Below are 21,108 nucleotides of genomic sequence, written 5' to 3' on the forward strand. Positions count from 1 at the left end.
AAACAGGCCGAACGAACAAGCAGCAGTGTCGCTGCCGGGCGGTCAGCCGGAGAGGACTAGGCTGCGGTGCGGCCTCCCTCCCCGCCCAGCCCGTCCGGCCGCCGCCGTCGCCACTGGGCCAGCGATTGGCCCGAGCGCCGCGCGGGGCGGGGCGGAGGCTGCTGGGAGGCCGGCCCAGGAGGCGGGCGCGGCGGCGGCGCGCGCGTGCTCTGTCGGTCGGTGCGGCGGCTTAGGCGGAGCGGGCCATGGCAGTGGGTGGCGGGCGGGTGTAGTGCTGCGCCGGACGGGCGGGAGGTGACTGAGCGAGGCGGGGATGGGGGCGCCGGAGCGGGGCGGTTGTGGCGGCCTGGGCTGCTGACTGCGCCACAGGAGCGGGCGCCGGCGGCGGCAGAGCGCAGGGCAGGTGAGTGCAGCGACGCGGAACCCGGATGCGGCGCGGCTGAGGGGCGGCGGGGTGGCGGCGGCCGGCGGAGGTGCCCCCGCGCGGGCTGGCGGTGCGCTCTGGCCGGCCGCTTCTTGCGCTGCCTGCGACTCCGGTGCCCGCGCAGCGCTTCCTGCGGGCACGGAGGGCGCCCACCCGCCGGCTGCGGCCCGCCTGGGGCTCTCAAAGGTGAGAGGCGCCCCCGGCCTCCGGGCGGCAGAGACGCGGGCGGGCGCCCTGGGCCGCCGGCACCTTCGGTCCCTCTCCTGAGGGGCGCCTTTGTGGAGAGGCGGCGTCCTCGACCCCCGCGTCGGTGTGGACACCCCCGGACTTCCCGACCCTCAGGTGCCTTTTTTGCGCAGAAGTGTATTTCAGGGGCGGGGATCCTGGGTTACGAACGTGTTTTCGAATCCCAGCGCTGCCACTGACCCGTTCTGGGGCCTTGGGCTAAGCCAAATGTCCTGATTTGATAAAAGGGAATAATAAGACATAAATCATAAGGTGGTTTTGAGGATAGGTATGACGAACAGCAGGTGCTCGGTAGATGGTAGTGGTCAGGGGCAGCGCTGCTGCAGCCTCGCTTGTTAGCTGTTGCCGATTCCTGACTGCGGGTGCGCGTTTGGGGGCATATTTGTTTTCGAACTGCTCTGCTGTTGCAGTAACCTGTAGTGGGGCTGCTTAATATTGGAACCTGTCATCTTACAGTGGCCAAAATAGAGTGCCGTAGTCTCTTCCTAGAATCTTGTAGTCTCTTTCTTGCAAAGGCTGACTTGGAGACCTGTCTCAGGTACCTAGTGGGAATTGCTCTTGTAAGGAAAACAAGCCAATTCAGGATTCACTTAGGATGGAAGGCGGTGGCACACATAAACTCAAAGTGTGTTGCTCTTTAATAATCTTAAGTGACACTAAAACTCTGTTGTTACTTGTTACAGAGTATAAACATACGAAGAGTATGGAAACAGACTCCTTTTTCTGCATTGCTACATCCGAAGGGAGTGACAAGTGCTTTTGTAAACATCATTGTGGGCAGTATTACTGTCTGGTGAAGTCATCATAATTAAATGAGATGAGTACTTATTTTGAAGCTCTGAATGGATGTTTGGAAATATGATTCCTAATAAAATCATCTTCAACGAGTCAGGGTTCTCAGCAGTTCATTAATCACTTGGGGATTTTTATGCTACATTGTAAGGTTTATGGTAAAAGCAGAACTGTTTAAGTCATAATCATGTAGCAAAGGGAAGGGTGGTCAGGATAAGGATCTTAAACTAGTTGCAGAATGCAGGTATGGAAGAAAGTAAAAATCGTAAGGTTTAAAACTGGAATCGTATTCATCAAAGTCAAAATGGTTTAAGAAACAAAAAACTCTCGTTTGCACCCCTGATTCCCACTCTGATGAGGATATTCCACCTTCAGGGTGTTTTTTAGAAGTGGAGAAAATCAAATTGGATTTTGACTTATTGTCGTTTTGCACCTCATGCCTGTCTTTCCTGCTTTTCTTGGAGACTCGTCCATTAAGGCTTTTGCTCCACTTTGCTTTGTGAATGTCAACAAACTATATGGAAAAAAATTAAAAACAAACCCTGTAGTCTAAATTATGTTCTTCCTTGAGATCATCCCTGTTTGTCTACCTTAGACTGTTGAACCTAACAGTAGAACTACTGCTAGCCACTATGAAAAAGCCTGGGGTCAGAAGTCACATCTTGGTTTCCAGGCCTCTACCTGGGTCAGTACACCTGGGGCTAGGGATGTCACCCAGTCTTTCTGGGCTTAAGTATTTTATTTATAGAATTTGGATGTGAATGGTGGGCAAGGGGTGGTGGTGGACTAGAGAATCACGTTATATAAAGGAACCTTCCAGGATAGCTAGAGTTATCCTGGAGGATAGCTAGAGCTGTCGCTTTCTCTTCATTTCTCTTTTGTTGATTTTCCCTTCTCTTCTTGAATTCAAAACTTCCTAAATGCCTCAGGGCTTCCAGCCTGTCTTTCTTCCATTTTCTACCTATTTTCTTTCTGAGTAAACTCATCTTGTCCTGTGGTTTAAATACTATTAATATGCTGTTGACTCTCAGATTTTTATCTCCAGTCCTGAACTTTGAACTTCTACCTGTCTACACTTCCTCTCTTTATAGGCATCTTAAATTTAACATGTTCATGTGGAATTCTTGGTTTCCATTTCTCAACCTATTACTTCCCCAGCAGTTTTCATTAGAGCACCACTCTGCCACACTCCCCACCTTGCTTTAGTAAGAAATCTAGTGGTTATCCTTAATTCATCTCTTTGCCTCACTGCTCTCCCACCCTACACACAACCAGTCCTTCAGCAAACCCTATCAATTTTACCTCAAAAATATATCCTGAATACATTTACTTCACTTTATTTTTATTGCTACCACCCCAGTTCTTCCTGGGTAGTAACTTCGTAGCTGGTCTCCTTGCCTTTGGTCTTGTTCCATTTTTCACACAAAGCAGTCGCAGTGATCTTTACTTGCTTTCTGCTTTGATGGCTTCTCGTTACACTAAAAAGTAAATCCAGACTTTATCAGCATATCAGCTAATTATCTTTTTTTTTTTTCTTTCTTATTTTCTTATTTATTTATGGTCTTTTTCCTTCAACATAATACAGTCATCCCTCAATATCCGTGGGGGATTGGTTCTAGGACCTCCCTTATTTAAAATGGTGTAGTATTTGCATATAACCTATGCACATCCTCCCTTATACTTTAAGTCATCTGTAGATTACTTATAATACCTAATACAATGTAAATGCTATGTAAACAGTTGTTATACTGTTGCCCTTTTTTTTGGCAGCTGGCCAGTACAGGAATTGAACCCTGGACCTTGGTGTTATTAGCGCCATGCTCTAACCAACAGAACTAACCAGCCAGCCCATGCTTTTTAATTTGTATATATTTTTTATCATTGTATTGTTATTTCATGTTTTTCCCCCTGTATATTTTCTATCTGCAGTTGGTTGAATCTGTGTATGCAGAGGACTGACTGTATGAGATGTCTTCAAAAAGTTTGTGGAAAGATTCATATTATCTTTTAATTCTATTTTTCCAGGAACTTTTTGAAATATCTTTGAGTAAGCTCCATGGTGTCATGGACCTTGTGTGTCTTCCCTGGGGTGTTCCCAGGAACCAGAACTGTACCTGGAACCTTTAGGTAATGTTGAATGAATTGATTGTTGAACAAAATTAATTATAAAATCTTCTGATTCCAAGTATAACATGTCCTGAACACACCTTCCCCTTTTTTTAGTTCTGGATTTGTGCAAATTAGGAAGTAACCAGGAGCCTAGAGTTATTCTGTTAGGCATTTGTAACTCCTTTAGTGTTCATTAACCCTGAAAAGGCTAAGCATTTAGACATTAAGCTGTAAATGACAAAAATGAATGTGAATTTTGTTCATTGTGTGCTGGATCATTAGTATTTGTGAAAATAAGGAACCAAACAAGCTTTCCCATCTTGTTTTCTTTCAAGGCATTGACCAGAGGACATTGGTTCTAGCATGTGGATCCTGTATTGCATTTCTGTTTAGTATTTTTCCAGAGAGCAGGAATTTTTCGTTCAGTTGGACAATTTATTTTTTGAATCTGAGACCCTCCCAATGCGTGCATGTGTGTGTGAGACAGTGAGAATGTATGTGTATTCTCATGTATGCATCCTCATAACCATTTGATTTGGAGTTACCATAACTTACTGCATTTTGGGGATAAATTCCCTCATTTGGTTTCTATTAACTGCTTATTTGAAAGCTTTGTCATGTTGTGAAATGAGGTAGTTCAGGATTTTCCATGCTGCCTGAGATGGAGTCTGTAGCCCTGAAAACTATCCAGCAGGTCTGTGAACAAAAGAAGTATGGAAAAATCAGAAATGTACAATTCCATTCTTGAAGTAGAAATGTATATATGTGAAATATAAATATGAAATATGTATATGAAAAATTGGGGAGGAAATCCTAAACTAGAAGAATATTTTTGACTGAATGTGCATTCAGTAGAAGAGAAGAAAAAGATAAGATATAATATTATAGATTTTCAAGTTTGTATGGGACAACTTCCTTCTTCTTTTTCCCTCCTCTCTTCTCTCACCCCCACCCCAAAATTTAGATTCTTGGATTTTTTTCCCTCTGCCCCCTCTCCATTCCCTGGTTTGTATGTGCATATGTACATACATACATACACACACATATTGTATGTGTGTGGCTTCACATATCTTCTCATTTCTCTTTGGTTAACCTGGAATTCCCATATACTTTACTGCTAGCACAGGGTAAGCTAGAGATTAATTTTGTCAAGGATTATGTTTTGAAGTCCCAGCCTTTCTTCCCTGGTCTCTCTCTAGCACTGTCACTTTCTGCTAGTCTGCCTATTTTATCCTAGCACTTACAGTTGTTGTAGGTACTCAACTTTCCTAGGGACTGAGGGGAAGATATGCTATATGTACAGCTCAGGTGTGTTACAAATGTAGCTGCTCATTATCCTGTTAATTTGGTTCCAGCCTAAAGCAGTTAATAAGCTAGAAATTCCATCATTTCCTTAGAAAATTCACAAATCCTTCCTCTGGCTTCTCTGGGTTTCTGGCTCTGGGCTCTGGGATCTTTCTATTATTTTCCCTCCCTCCCCAAGAATGTATATCCCTTTATTTCCTTATAAGAGCTTGAATATTTAGCAGATCATTGAGGTTGACCCTTTAACTGGGAGTAGTTTACTGCCGAAATCAAAAATGTTAATCTGGACAGTCCCCTATATTACGGTATTGCTAGAGCCAGGTATGCAGCTCAGAATTCTCTGTAGTGCAAACCCAGGAGGGATTGTGTATCCCTGTCCCTGTAGTTTGTGCTCCCCTGGTGCTCCAGCCACTTGGGAGACCACCAGGCAAGTGCTCATTTGCCTTCAGGGGAAATGTGATCCTGATTATCCATGCCTGTCGCAGGAGGATTATGCGGATTAAAGGAAATCCATGGGTAATCCAGAAGCTTTATTTTAAACTACAGTTTAACCACATTCCTGACCACAGTTTTCCCTTGCATTTCTAATAACTAATTTGTAATATTTACTGATTTCGCATTTATCTCCTTCTGCTACCATTTATAAGTAATGGCCGGTGTGAAGTAGAGAAAAGATGAAAAGGGCTCTAAGGAGTTAGATGATAATCAAACAGCATTGCCCCACATAATTTGGTGTTGACTGGGTGGTTTAACCACAGTGCTTGTTAGACCTTGAAGACCTGAATTCCATGAATTCCTTACCTGCTGAGCCACTGGAAGGAATTTGAGGTGACTGTCAACAAGAGGTCAGACTCCATTTTGATACCTTTTCACTTTACTATAAGTGATTGAGCTTTTGTGATTTAAGTAATTAGTATTTGAGATGATCAGATTTATATATTTAATTCAATTTGAAGTTTTTGTACTGTTTAATAATTTAATCTATTGACAGTTTTTTTGTTTGGTCACTGGCCTGTATGGAGATCTGAACCCTCGACCTTCGTGTTACAACAAGGTGCTCTAACCAACTGAGCTAGCCGGCCAGTCCTTCATAGAAATTAAATAACGTGAAGACTTGCCATTTGAAATATGGGAGATACTGCCAGTCCACTACTACCTCCAACAAGTTACTTGCATGAAGTTTCACAATGATTAATGTCTATTAAATAATTGAAGTATGATCATTAAATTGTTTATTTTTGAACTACTTATTTAGTGTAGGGCTTGTATTTAGATACTATTTTTGTTTTTTGGTGGCTGGCCAGTATGGGTATCTGAACCCTTGATATTGGTGTTACAAAGCGGCACTCTAACCAATTGAGTTAACTGGCCAGCCCTAGATATTGTTAAAAATCAGTGTTTTCTTCTAGCTTTGTAAACCATTACAGATGGCTGTTGTTATGTTATCTGAACAAAAATGTTATTTGTTAGCTAAAACATGTCTGTGGTGTTGTATGTTTTCAAATATTAGTTTCTGTATTTATGAGCTATATATATATATATATCACTTCCCTTAATTAAGATTCATCCCATAGATAATTTTGAGGGGGTGTTTCTGGGGAAAACCAGCTGGAATTCTCTTAACATGCTTATTTTTTGCACTATGATGTGAGCCTTAGAAAACATTAACCGGAGTAGATGATTGTTAGTTTCAGACAAGTTTGTGATTGATTGGAATTATTATTCTTTCCTTCCCAGTGGCTGGCCAGTAAGGGGATCCAAACTCTTGACCTTGGTGTTATCAACACAGTGCTCTAACCAACTGAGCCACCTGGCCAGCCTGTTTTTGTTCTTTTGATGGTTGTGGAATTTCCACATTTTCTTTGGAAACAATCAGTTGTCTTTACTCTTGATGTAAAACTTCACTCACCATTCCATTATTAATAATTTTTCTAAATAACCAAGGAGCTTCTGGGTGTTAGGTCCTCATTCAGCCTACAAAAAGTGTCTGCTCTTCATAATTTGTACATGATGGTCCAGTAATAATGATTGTCTACCTTTTAATTGCCATATCTTCATCATTTTAAAGACCTAAGCTAACCATATATTGCATACTCCTTTATAGCTGTCTATAATTTTTTCCACTAGCAAAAATATTTCACCTATAACTTACGAAGAATTTGTTGTCTTTTCCTTAAGCCCCAGGCAGTTGTTTTTGAATTGGTGAGTTCTTTAATTCTGTGAATTCTGTGTGTTACCAGCTTCCTTTTATGGGCTTTTGCCATTTAAAGCTGTGGCTGTCAATATAGCCTATTAGACAAACTCCATTGAGTGGTTTAATGAGTGTGCCTGTTCCCACAGACAAACTATGAGTGGACTTGAATTTGGGTAGGGTCACTTTTCCCTCTCAATAGTCTGAACTTTTCCTGTCGACAAGTAATATCAGTGACTCACAAATGTTATTTTAGTTACGTAGTTCTTTAACATTATTTCTTAAACCATGAATTCTTTTACAAAATAAAAAGCAAGCACTTAAAACAAGAAAATCCTATCTCGTAGGTTCCATAATAATTATTTTGAGCTAAGCACTAATTTTGAATTCATCTATAAAGCAATGGTTTCTGTAAGTGAGGACTATGTAGTTATAAAATTACCTGTGCTATTCTTCATTACTGGCATGGAGATTGAAGCCCACTGAAATATTATCCATTTTGAAAATGAATTACAAATATTTAATAAACTAAAGCAGTTTGCCACTTGATCATCTAGTTGTATGCTAAGGATGGGATCTGATTTCAGTAAAGGAAAATTAGGGAGCCCAATCCTTTTTGTTTTGTTTTGTTTTGCAGCTGGCTGGCGTAGGGTGCAGGGATCTGAACCCTTGACCTTGGCGTTATAATACTGTGCTCTAACCAACTAAACTAACCAGCCAGCCCATCAGTACTTTTTGAAGTCTTCATACGTTGACAGTGTTAGTAATATTTGCTTTGTAATATAATCTTAAAAAGTAGGATTTTTTGGTGGATTTACATATTGAAATACTTTCAAGAGAAATCTAAATAATGTAAAATGACACTGAGTAACTTTTACTTACCAGCTTGGCAAAGATAAAATATTTAAATATTTTTGGCCAGAATTGGGGGAAAGATTTTCATACATTGCTATTAAAAGTATAAATTGGTATAATCTCTAAGGAGGGCAGTTTAGCAATATCTTTTTTTCTTTTTAATTAACTAATTAATTTGGGGGGGAGGCTGACCTGTATGGAGATCAGTATCAAAATTATGAGTGCACATACTTTTTGCCTCATTTCTTCTTTTTGTGATTATTATTATTATTATTATTGTTTTCTTTGGTGGCTGGCTGGCTGGTACTGGGATCCGAACCCTTGCCCTTGGTGTTATCAACACCATGCTTTAACCAAGTGAGCTAACAGGTTAGCCACATGTGAGTATTATTCTATAGTTATACTTACGTATGTGTTTAATGATGTATGGATATGGTTATTTGTTACATTATTGTTTATAATAGTAAAATTCTTGAAGTAACTTAAATGTTTATCAGTAGGGGATTGACTGTTAAAAAAGTAGTACATCCATATGATTGAATGCTCTGTAACCATACAACAGAATGAGGAAGGTTTTTATGTACTAATGTGGAATGACATTACCACATGAATGAATAGGGTTAAAAAAACAACAACAAAGATGTGGTTACAGTATTTGTAGAATGACACCATTACATTACATTAATTCACATAAATGAGTAATATAACAGTATTATAACAGGAAATCCTGATTTGGTCTGGAGGTTCAGGGAAGGTTTGCCAGAGGAGGTGATGTTTGAATTGAGATGTGAAGGATAAATTAGCTATATAAATGGTTCTCATCTTCTCATCTGAGATTGGGACTGACCTTTAGGGGTCATTTCAAAAATGAGAGCAGGGGGCAGTTTTGGTTGTCACAGTGATTGGGGGATGTTCTGGCATTTAGTGTGCAGAGGCCAGTAATGCTAGCCTTAGTAATGTGTAGGACAGTCCTACAAAGCAAAGATTTATTTTGTGTCCTATAGGACCTTCAATTCTCTTTTCACATAGGTGAAAACCTGTTTGTTTATCTCAGCCTTAAGAGTGAATCTCACTCTGGCTGCACATTAGAATCACTTGGGGAGCCTTTAAAACAAGAAAGGGCTGCACCTCAGACAAATTATGTCAAAATCTTTGAGTTGATACCTAGGCATCAGTATTGTTTAATGTTTTCCTTTTTATTCCAATGTGTAGCCAAGGCCTAACCCCATTTTACATATGAACAAAGTGTTTTTGACATTGTTTCACTTTTTTTTTTGGCAGCTGGCCTGTTCCAGGAGACATCATTTTAATACATACTCAGTTTTCCCAGAATTCAACTGCTTTGTAAATCTAGGGAAGGTTATGCTTTGGTTTGTTCAGAACTTTACCAAGAGCTATCTTTCTAAAATTCATGTCACCAGTGACATAGCTGGTAGTGATATTTAATTACCAAACAACACATGCGTGTCAGTCTTTCTTTGTAGCTGTCACATTTAGTAATTTTAAGTATTGGTGCAAACATTTTTTGTTTTTATTTTTGCAGCTGGCCAGTAAGGGGATCCGAACCCTTGACTTTGGTGTTGTAACACTGTGCGTTAACCAACTGAGGTGACTGGTCAGCCTGGTGGAAGCATTTGACTATGTTTTTATGACATCTAATGTAGTTGTACTAGAGCATTTAATATTAGTATATATATTACTTTTTACTAAATTATATTCCTTTTATTTCTCCTTATATGAGGGTACTTCTGGAAGTTCTTGGAAAGATTTGTGTTATAATTCTGTTTTTCTATGAACTTTCTGAAGTAACCTTGTTTTAAGAGTTAGGGCTGTTCATGATATATACATATAGGTACTTATTTAAAGTTATGTTTAGTTTTTTCATCTACAAATTTTATTTCAAATGGTAGAGGGAATGTTATGAAATATTTGTTAATTTTAAAAAGGGAGCATTGAGTTTAACATGGCTGAGAACTCCTAGGATAGGTGAAGGGCTGCTGGGATGTGAGAGTGCATCACTTGGGAAGGCTCTTTGGTGGGAGGGAGCCTGGCATCTTGGAGGAATTATAAGGAGGTCCATATGTAGCCAAGAGGAGAGAGTGAGGGGGAGAGATGTGTAGGATGAGACAAAGAGGGAGGCTGGGGCCATGCAGGACCTTGTAGGCAATGGGAAGGAGCTTGGAGAGTTGTTTCACTAGAGCTGAGGAGTTGTGAAGTATAGAGTTGCTTGACAAAGTAGAATTAATCGTTGAAATGGACTTTAAAGATCATATAATTTAACCATCTCATTTTAAAAATAAGAAAATGGAAGTTAAGTTTACACAGTGATTGGATGAGCTGGAGCTAGAACTTCATGTTGCTAGTTCTTTGTTTCTGCTTGACTGCCAGGCAGAGGGGTTATATTTTAGACAGTTGGGAGCATATCAGATTTTGAGCAAGAGAATTCCAGGATGGAGATGGCTGGATAGCTGAGTGCATGCTGGAGGCATTGATTAATGGGGAACCGGAAAGTCAGAACCTCCATGATTTTATTCTCTGGTTAAATTGAATCATTAAATACTAGTTCTCATCTTGACTGATGCTCAGTTATTTAATAGTTTTGTGTTAGTGCACTCGTCTCCCCTCCTTTTATTATGACTTTTACCTTTTACTTCCTATACATTCTGGTCCAATACTTTATTCAAAAGTAATGAGTTTTATTTGTGAGTTCCCCCAGCATCAAGATTTGAATTGGCCCACCAGCCTACTAGAATCTTCATTTCATCTTGCTGCATTGAATTTTGACCTGGTTTATTTTGGCTCAGTAGTTTTATGATTATATGCAAAGACTAGTTCATGTTCTTCTCTAGCATCATACTTTGGTGACTTTACTTTTAAATAGTACTGAAAATAAGGAAATAGGAAATTTGTTTAGGTCTTGTTCAGAAGATTGTTTTAATGATGATTTTATATGTACTTAATTGTCTGTAGTATTAGCCATGGATTTGGTCCTACTGTAGTGCATCATATGCTCACTCAAATTAGGTGAACAGATTCTCAGAGTTCCTGATACCATTCAGTGACTCACACTGAGGGCAGGCCTATTGTTACCAAGGAGACTACAACCTGTGGTTTTTAACTATTTTATTTAAATATGTATTTATTTTTAATGGTTGGTACATGCATATGATATAAAATTCAAAAGGGATACAGAGAATGTTAAGTATCTTTCCTACCCCTCTCTTACTAACTAATTCTCCTCTCAACAGGTAATCACTATTTTAAGTTTTTTTGTGTGTGTTGTTCCATAGATAACCTGTACATTTATGAATATACACATATAAACCCCCACCCTCACAAATGACAGCATAGTATGCTCATTCTTCTCTGTGTCTTCTCTTATCTCTTAACAATATGTTTGATACCATGTATATGTAGGTATGGAACTGTTTTACTCTTCTTTCAAGATTGCTTAATATTCTATTGTGTCATTGTAACATAAGTTTTCTCTATTTGCCTATGGATGGATGTTTAAATTGTTTCTAATCTTTTGATATACTTTTGACTAGTTTAAAGTGGCCAGAGATCAACCTTAGCAAGGTATATGTGGAAATGGAAACAAAGGTCACGATAATGGTTAGGTCGAGGAACGAAGGTGAGCTGGAAAAAAAAAATCTAGAGAGAGTTAGAAAAAGAGTAAAGGGAAAAGAAAGAGTTAAGGAGAAAGGAATAAAGGATAGGAGTAAAATAGCCCTGGTTTTCCCAAGGCAGATACTGAAACCCAAGACTCAAACTTTATATTACTCTCTTGGAACCAGACTGTGTGAGTTCATAGTTTTTAGTCCTGTGATCTTGGGCAAGTTTTCCTTCTGTCCCTCTATTTCCTCATCTGTAAAATGGGATAAATTTGGGGGCTTCTGGTCAAGATGGCAGAATAGATGGTCCCCAGGATCACTCCCACAAATCAACCAATTTACAACTGTAAAAAAGCAACAACAGCCAAGCTGGGGCCACTAGAGCTCAGGGGAAGAGGAAGGGAGACCTATGGAGTGCATGAAGGTGGGAGAAGCCATGATGAGAGGAAAAAGAACCTGCTCCAACCATTTCATGCCTCTGCCATTTTAAGGCTGGAGCTGCTGAGCACACAGAGAAGGAGCCGGCAAAAGCTTCAGCTGTGCCCTTCGGATGAAGTTGCATGGAAGTGGTAGGGTAGAAGAGCGCCTTGGTGGCCCCCAGGACAGCAAGACCACTAATACCGTTCCCGTGGACCCACATAGGAGTGAGGAACCACAACAACTGAAAAAAAGGAGCCACTCAGAGGCCAGTGAGTCCTTGCAATGGACCGGCGCACAGCCTGTCCCATGGGAAGTGTTTGCAACACAGGCAGTGGGGGAGACGGGCCCACCAGGGGAACCCTGGGACACAGCAAGGACAGCTGACTGTCACCCCGATAAACGAAGGAACACTCAGAGGAGACTGGTCAGGAATATAGAATTGCATGGGGTGCAGTTTGATGAAAAGACTCAGGCCCAGATCAGAGTTTCTACACAACCCAGGTGCACTGGATCTCTGGAGAGCCGGAAGTACCTATAAGATCAGCCATTAAACCCTGAGCTGCACAAAAAGCCTTCCCTAGGGAATCAGCAGCAAAACAGCAATTTAGCTCAACCACACAGCGCAAGTACTGGTCCCCACAGAAAGTTTCCCCATTTTAGAAGTAAGCAAAGGACAAAAAATTCGTTCCAGCCCAGCCAGTGCCTCAGGGCCTGCCTGGGGACCAGAGGCCTGGAGTCAGGGACCAAACCCCCCTCCCACAACCAGGTACACCACCAACACCTTGGGGCCCATCTGGAGTCCTGAGGCATGGAGTTGAGGACTGCCCCCCCAACCAGGCACACTGCCAGTGCCAAGGAGCATGCCAAAAACATCGCCTCCATATGGGTGGCCCACCACAGCCACTACAATAACCACGGCTGCCGCAAAAGCGGCTAGAGGCTACAACCACCAAGCAGATGACCCACCAGCCACTGGAGTGCATTGACCCAAGGAGGGCACCAGCAGAAACCAAAGAAAAAAAGAGGATCTCTCTCTCCACAAAGCCCATTCCAGAGTGACAGAAGAAGCATCTGCTCTACGATAACATTGGGGGACCTGAACACACCTCTCAGCATTGGACAGATCATCTAGGCAACAAATCAACAGAGTAACCATTACTCTTTCTCAGAAGGAGGGAAGAAATCTAAGGTTATCAGATGGGAGAGGGGGATAGGGAGAGGTTGAACAAGGAGCATAAAACTAAGTACGATTTGTAACAATATATATATGCTAGTAATATTGATCTGATCAACATATGTCAACGTTGGACCCCAAAAATATGTATAATCAATTATGATTCAATAAAAATTTTTTAAAAATGAAATAAATCTGATTAGACCTAATCACTTTATCATGTGTTAATTCATTTAGAGCTGTTAGTATGAAATGCACATTGAGAAAGCTTTCTGCTCCTCTCTCTCAACTCCCCCAGCTTGGCTCCTATTCAGCCTTTTTCAGCTCAGGTGTACTCCTCTTCCAAACCATATATACAGTCCACTAAGAGCCACACTTCTGTGTCTTATATCTTTGTCTTAGGTTTTACTGCATTTCTTTGAAATTCCCATATCTAATTATCTATCCTATCTGAGTGTAGGGTACTATCTCTTGTAATGTCTTGAATAATTTAGTTTTGCCCACAGCCATCCTAAAATTCTTAGCATACTGCCTGCCGTAGAGTAAGCACTTGATAATGTTTGAATTAAACTGAGGAAATTTTCTTGCTTTATCTTCCTTAAAATAAATAAATAAATAAACAAACTGATGAAAGACTTTGGTTTTAGGAACATTTAGCTTGGACAAATGCTAACCCTTTTTAGCATTGACTCTGAGGTAATTTGGACCCTTTAGAAATGTGTCACTTAACCATGTCTTAACTCTCTGAGCAAACCATAGCCTATAAATGTAGGATCCTGGGACAGAGCAGAGGCATCCTCCTGCCAGAAAAGCTGATGTGGTTCTAAATAGCATTGGTAGAATTGTAGTTCCCCTGACAAAGGAACAATGTTCAGTTCCAGACACCATTAATTTTTTTTTCTTATTTTGAGAAAATTGTATATTCACATGCAGTTGTAAGAAATAATACAGAGTAATCCCTGTTATCCTCTACTCATATTTCCCCAATGGTAATAATGCCTTGTATAACTATAGAAAAATATCACAACCAGGAAATTGATACAATCCATTCACATTTCACCAGTTTTACATGAACTTATTTGTGCGTTTATTTAGTTTATGCAGTTTTATTACATGTATAGATTTGTGGGACCACTAACACAGTCAGGATATCACAACAATCTCTCATGTTACCTTTTTATAGCCTCAGCCATCTCTCTTACTCCTACCCTTCTCAACCTCTGGCAACCACTAATCTGTTCTCCATTTCTATGATTTTGTCATTTCAAGAATGCTATTGTAAATGGAATCATTCAGTATGTAACTTTTGAAATTGGCTTTTTTTCACTCAGCATAATTTCCTGAAGATCCATCCCAAGTTGTTGCATGTATCTGTAGACATTTTCTTACATATCCATAGTATAGTTATCAAATGTAGCAAATTTAACATTGGTACAATATTGTTACCGAATAAATTACGGGTATTCCCATTTTACCATTTTTACCAATAATATTCTTTATGCCACCACCACTCAGTCCACCATCACATTACACGAATGGTTGTCAGGTTTCTCTGATTTCATTTAATCTGAAACAGTTCCTTTGCCTTTCCTTTTCTTTAATTACTTTGATTTATTTGGAAAATACAGGTCAGTTTTAATTGTAGAATGTCTTTCAATTTGGGTTTGTCGGTTGTTGTTCATGATCCAGGTTATGCATTTTTGGCCAGAATATCACAGAAGTGATGTTGTATGTCCCTCGGCATATACATGATGGTCATTTTAACTTTGATCACTTGATTAAGGTGATGTTGCCCTGATTTCTCTACATAAAGTTATTATTTTTTGCTTCTGTGAGTAATAAGTACGTTTGTGAGAAGATACTTTGAGTCTAAGTAAACATCCTGTTCCTTATCAAACTGTCACCAATTTTAGCATCATTGATTTTTTTTTTTTTTTTTTGGCCTGAATCAGGTATTATTATCATGGTTGCAAAAAGGCTAGCAAAGAGGGGAAACTGACTTCTATCTACTTTAGCGTTCGGTTAACAAATAGGAAAACAATTCTTTCATATTTATTAAAAATATAAAACCAAGCCAAAAAAGACAAAGGTTAAAATGCATAGAAAGGATAATTATTAGTATATGAATAGATTTAGACCCTCCTTAAAAGTATAATTTTTTAAAGAGAAAAATGTCTAACCAAATGGTAATTTTCAAGAAGTTAAGATTTGATTGTAAATTACAAAATGGTAAAAGCATGTTTGAGAGTCTGAAGACAAAGGTAGTTTAAAACAAATTTTAAACTCAACTTTTCATATTATACTCTTTGGAAGGAAGGCACTACGTTCAGCCCACACTTAGGGAGGGGGGAGTTTATGTTCCATCTTCTTTTTTTTTTTTAAAGATGACCGGTAAGGGGATCTCAACCCTTGGCTTGGTGTTGTCAGCACCACACTCAGCCAGTGAGCAAACCGGCCATCCCTATATAGGATCCGAACCCGTGGCCTTGGTGTTATCAGCACCGCACTCTACCGAGTGAGCCACGGGCCGGCCCTATGTTCCATCTTCTTGAGGGGAGAATATCTACATAAATTATTTGGAATTCTTCCTCATGGCAGATTTACCACCCCCACCCCCATTTTTTTAAAAACAATTTTATTTTTTATTTTTATTTATTCATTTTTTTGGCAGCTGGTTGGTACAGGGATCCAAACTCTTGACCTTGGTTGTTACAAGGCTGTGCTCTAACTGAGCTAACTGGCCAGTCCCCTATTTATTTAACCATTATTTATATCATTTTGGACTTGTGCATGTTTATTTTATACTTGGATTATAATTCAGTATTTATTTTGTTGCTCAAAATGTCCCAGCTTTGGCCACTGGGAGCTCTTTCAGTTGGTCCTTGTGTCCCTTTGACATACAATACCCCTATTATTGTGTGTGTGTGTACACGTGTGTGTACATGCGTGTGTGTGCATTTTCTTACTTTCTGGTACTATAAAAATGTTCAAGGCTCATCTTGTATATTTCTTGCCTTAGTCCTAGGATCAGTTATTTCTCCAAGGAAACTGGTTCTATTTATTGGAGAGTGGTATTAGAAACCAAGATCTGGATATTATGTGCACTCATTGCTACTGGGGTATTTGCTTCTAGGCCCTCTTATCTGACAGAGCAAGGAAATATATTTGAATACTAGCCAGTGTATATACATATGTCTATAGATGTTTCTGTATTTAACCATCTCTATGTTAAGCCAAACATGAATTCATACTGATGTTTCCAACTCTAATCCATTCTATCCTCATATTGCTTAACGGTAAACTCCCACTCCAATAGTGAGAAACTTGGCTTTTAATTTTTTAAAAAGTATCTTTCACAAAACAGAGGTTTTGAATTTTAATTAAGTCCAACTTACCCCCCCCCCCTTTTTTTAATGAATCATGCTTTTTAGTGTTATCTAAAAACTTATAGCCAAACCCAGGGTCACCTAGATTTTCTCATATACATTTTACAGTTTTACATTGCATATCAAAGGTAGTTTTTTGAACTTCTTTTAACTGAGATTTTTACTGTTGTCAATAAATAATATACTTTACCCCTTTTAATTTCTTGGATGGGATATGATGCCAGTCATAAGTTTTATAGTTAGAAAAAGATGGTGAAATGAAATTTTGGAACTTCTTGAGGGGTGGGTTAATGTCAGAGTTCAAATACTGTTTATCATATGGAGGAAATAAGTCCATCTTTTCCCAGCCCTCATTCTGATAGAGGGAACAAGACATATGTAATGAAATACCCAGCACTGAATTTAACGTATAGCATAATACTTAACTGTGTTTAAAAACACAAACAAAATTATAAGGAGATCAAAGTCGGTATGTGCTGGACTGGTAAGAGAAGATATCCTGGAAGCCTGACTTGAATTAGGTCTTGGACTTTGTGATAGAACTTTCTCAGCTGAGAGATGGGGACAAAGTCCGGATTGTAAGCAGTAAGCGAGCAAATGGGGAGAGACAAATGGAGATAATTTTGGCTGATAAGGGAAGAAGAGAAAAAGCATGGGAGGAAAGGAAGGGGGGACAAGTGAGGTGTGTGTTTTTGGCGTCAGAGGTAAAAGATCCTGTTGGTTGGAGGGTGTTGAAAATGCTAGTAGGTGAGATAAGTACAGGAGTTAGATGCCTCAAGATGCTGGATCTAGGTTTTTTTAATTATTGTTTTTCGAACAGGTAATACATTTCCATCCCTCAAAATTCAAAAGGAAACAAATAGTCCTTTTTCACCCATCCCCCCAGCTACCCAGTTTTCATTCACTGAGGCAACCAATGGTTGTAAATGCATTTTTCCTGAGTGCTTGTATAAGCATATATACATATGAATATCCATATATATTTATGTATCCCCCCCTTTTCCCCCCACAATTGCATACTATAGTTGTTTTGCACCCTGCATTTTTAAAAAATCATGGTCTTTCAAAAGAAAGACTTTAAAAAATAGCTGCAAAGCATTCTATTATGTGGATTTATCGTAATGTACCTAACCAGTTCCCTATTGATGGATTTTTTGTTGTTGTTGGCTGGCTGGTACCAGGATCCAAACCCTTGACCTTGGTGTTACCAACACCATGCTCTAACCAAGTGAGCTAACAGGTCACCCCTGCACATTGATGGATTTTAGAAGGTTTACAGTCTGTTGCCATTACAAGTAGTACTGTAATGAGCAAGTAAGTTTTAGATTTTACTTTGAAACATTTGTTTCAGATTCTGTACGGTCCAAGATATGGATTGTGACCAGTGAAAGAAACAGTGAGGGTAAATTGACATACTTTATGTGTAAATGGCTCAAATTCATAATAGTGGTGAACACACATATATGTATACATATAATTTATGTATTTGAGGCACTTCTACAGAAAGCTATAGGAACTGTGGAATGGTTGCACATAGTATAAAGCCTAAAAGAACAAAAATTTATTGTGGAGATTTGTTTTTTGGCAGCTGGCTGGTACAGGGATACGAACCCCTTGACCTTGTTGTTACAACACCGAACTCTAACCAACTGAGCTAACACTCTTGTGTTTTAAGGATGGCGTTCTTCAACATCCAGCCATGCACAGCGTCACTACTGGCAAGTCATCTTATTTTCCAATGTGATCCCTCTCCCAGAAATCTCCCATCTTCTCACCCTTCTCCTAATGTGAGTTTATTTTCCTGCTAGCTGTTCCAGTTCTTTACCTCTTGTTGGTCTCTTTTCAGTTCTAATTTACTTCAGAGAAACTGAATAAACAGGCTGAATAAACTCCCTGGAGTTTAGAGCCTCCTCTCTTCAGTCCCAGCCTTGGTCACACAGGGTATCAACTCAGTCATTCCAGAGACTCCCTGTTTTGCTGAGCAGGTTTAGCTATCATGTATGTGAGTGAATATAACGGTAGTGATGGTCCTGTTATGTTTCTCTTCAACTGGAAAATCACTAGAGATTTTGTAACCATACTTCTGATGTGTTTATAATTATGTTAACACACCTTTCTCTAATCTTTGTAGAAATTATTGATATGCTGGTCTAATTAAGGAAGTTCTGATTCTTTTTGTAAGGGGAAGCATCCATTAAAAATGGGAAGATGGATTTCCTAATCCTGTTTTTATAAATACTGAGTTTTGTAAAGGCTGCTTACAGTATAACGTGGAAAGAAATTGCAGAGTAAAGAATTCTTAAGAAATTAAGTATCTTGCATTTAATGACTAGATTTTAGCTTATTTTGCAGAGATTTTGTTCTTAACAGTTGATGAGACTTTATCAAATAAGAATAATAAAACATCCACTTAGTTTAAGAGCCATTTTCTTTTCTCTGTTTTTTGTTGATGTTGTTGCTAAACATAATTGAATTTTATTTTTTATTTTTATATTTTATTTTATTTTTATTTTTGGCCATAGAACAAGTTGTAATACGTTCAAAAAGGGTAAGATACTAGAAAATATGTTCTCTGACCACATAACAGAAAGGAATTTAGAAAATTCTCAAATGTGTGGAAATTAAGCAACACTCTCCTAAATAAACAACAGGTAAAAAGAAAAATCACAGGGAAATTACAGAGTTCTTTGAGGTAAAGCACAACATATCAAAACTTATAGGATGCAGGGTTCATGCAGTGCTTAGCAGAAAATTTATACTTGTAAATACCTATGTTAGATATAAGAAAACTCTCAAATCAGTGATGTAAACTTCTACCTTAAGGAAATAGAAAAAGCAGAGCAAACTAAACCAAAAGCAAATACAAGTAGGAAATATCAAAGATTACAACAGAAATATATGAAATAGGAAATTGAAAAACAGTAGAGAAAATTAACAAAACCAAAAGTTGATTCTTTAAAAAGATCAACAAAATTTGGGCCGGCCCGTGGCTCACTCGGGAGAGTGTGGTGCCGAGAACACCAAGGCCCCTGGTTCAGATCCCATATACGGATGGCCGGTTCGCTCACTGGCTGAGCGTGGTGCTCACAACACCAAGCCAAGGGTTAAGATCCCCTTACCGGTCATCTTTTAAAAAAAAAAAAAAGGTCAACAAAATTTGCAAACGTTTATCTAGAACTGACCAAGAAAAAAACAGAAGACCAAAATTGCCAAAATCAAAAATAAAGCAGGGGCATTATTCCATTGTCATCGTGTTTTTTTGTGTGTGTTGGTAAGATTTAGTTTCTTTCTCTTCCTTACTTGCATTTTTGTTTTACCAGTGGGTTTTGTTAGTTCTTGTATATTTGTGGTAGTGATTATCGTTTTTCAGATTCCAGATGCAGGACTTCCTTGAGGATTTCTTGTGAGGCTGGTTGTGTGGTGGTGAACTCCCACAGTGTGTGTTTGTTTGGAAAATACACTATTTTTTCCTCATTTCTGATGGATAGCCTTGCTGGGTATAGTATTCATGACTGGCAGTATTTTTAGTATTTTGAATATCTCATCCCATTTTTTTCTGGCCTGTAGAATTTCTGTTGAGAAGTCTGCTGTTAGTCTGATGTGGGCTCCCTTATAGGTGACTTGATGCTTTTCTCTTGCTGTTTTAAAGATTCTCTCATTGTCTTTGAGCTTTGCCAGTTTGACTATAATGTGTTTTGGAGAGGATCTTTTGGGGTTGAATCTGTTTGGGGATCTTGAGCCTCCTGGATCTGAAGGTCCATGTCTTTCCCTATACCTGGGAAGTTTTCCGTTATTATTTTGTTGAATAGGTTTTCCATGCGTTTTCCTTTCTCCTCCCCTACTGGAACACCCATGATTTGAATGTTTGTGTGCTTAAGGTTGTCTGCTAGCTCTCTTAGATTTTCTTCATTTTTTAAAATTCTTTTTTCCTTTTTTTGTCCACCTGGGTTATTTTGAAAAGACTATTTTCATGATTAGAAATTTTTCCTTATGCTTGTTCTAGCATGCTGCTTAAGCTATTGGCTGTGTTTCTTATTTTGTTGAGTGAATCTTTTTAGTTCCGTGAATTTGGCCACATTATTTTTTAAGGTGTTAATCTCTTTGTAAATTTCCTCCTTTATATCCTGGATTTTTTTTTCTTATTTCATTATGCTGTCTAACTCAGTCTTCTCATATTTCAGTGAGTTTCCTTAAGATTGTTGCTTTGAATGCCTTTTCATTCATTTCAAGGGTTTCCTGTTCTATGGGGTGTGGTATTTGAGAATTACTGTATTCTTGTGGTGGTGTCATATTTTCTTGGGTTTTCATTCATGTAGTATCTCTATTGATCTCTTGTTATCTGGTAGAGCAGTTGCTTCTACGACTCTGGAGTGGAGTTTGAGGAGAGGGACATTCTCTTTTTTTTTCTGGTCTCTGCTGATGACTCTCCTTGTGTCAATGCAGTCAGTTGTCTGACTGGCCACCTGCATGGTGACTATGGCTACTGCTATTGCATTGAACCACTTTTGTGACTGCTGTGGCTGTATCAGTGGCTATGGTAGGCCACCTGTGCGAAAGTGATCTTTTTGGCATGCTCTCTTGCCTGCTTTCAG

At 39.2% G+C, this 21,108-nt stretch overlaps 1 protein-coding gene across 3 annotated transcripts in view; it reads left to right on the forward strand.

Moving 5' to 3' along the window:
• The first annotated feature begins 307 nt into the window (after window positions 1–307).
• The window catches only part of PIK3CB (phosphatidylinositol-4,5-bisphosphate 3-kinase catalytic subunit beta), a 160,834-nt gene continuing 140,033 nt past the window's right edge, over window positions 308–21,108 (forward strand). For all 3 annotated transcript variants that reach the window (XM_063114478.1, XM_063114480.1, XM_063114479.1), the window contains exon 1: window positions 308–403. The gene's annotated coding sequence lies outside the window, so the exon portion shown is untranslated. The remainder of the gene's footprint in view (window positions 404–21,108) is intronic.

The sequence above is a fragment of the Cynocephalus volans genome, chromosome 11, assembly GCF_027409185.1.
Source record: "Cynocephalus volans isolate mCynVol1 chromosome 11, mCynVol1.pri, whole genome shotgun sequence".
Lineage (NCBI taxonomy): Eukaryota > Metazoa > Chordata > Mammalia > Dermoptera > Cynocephalidae > Cynocephalus > Cynocephalus volans.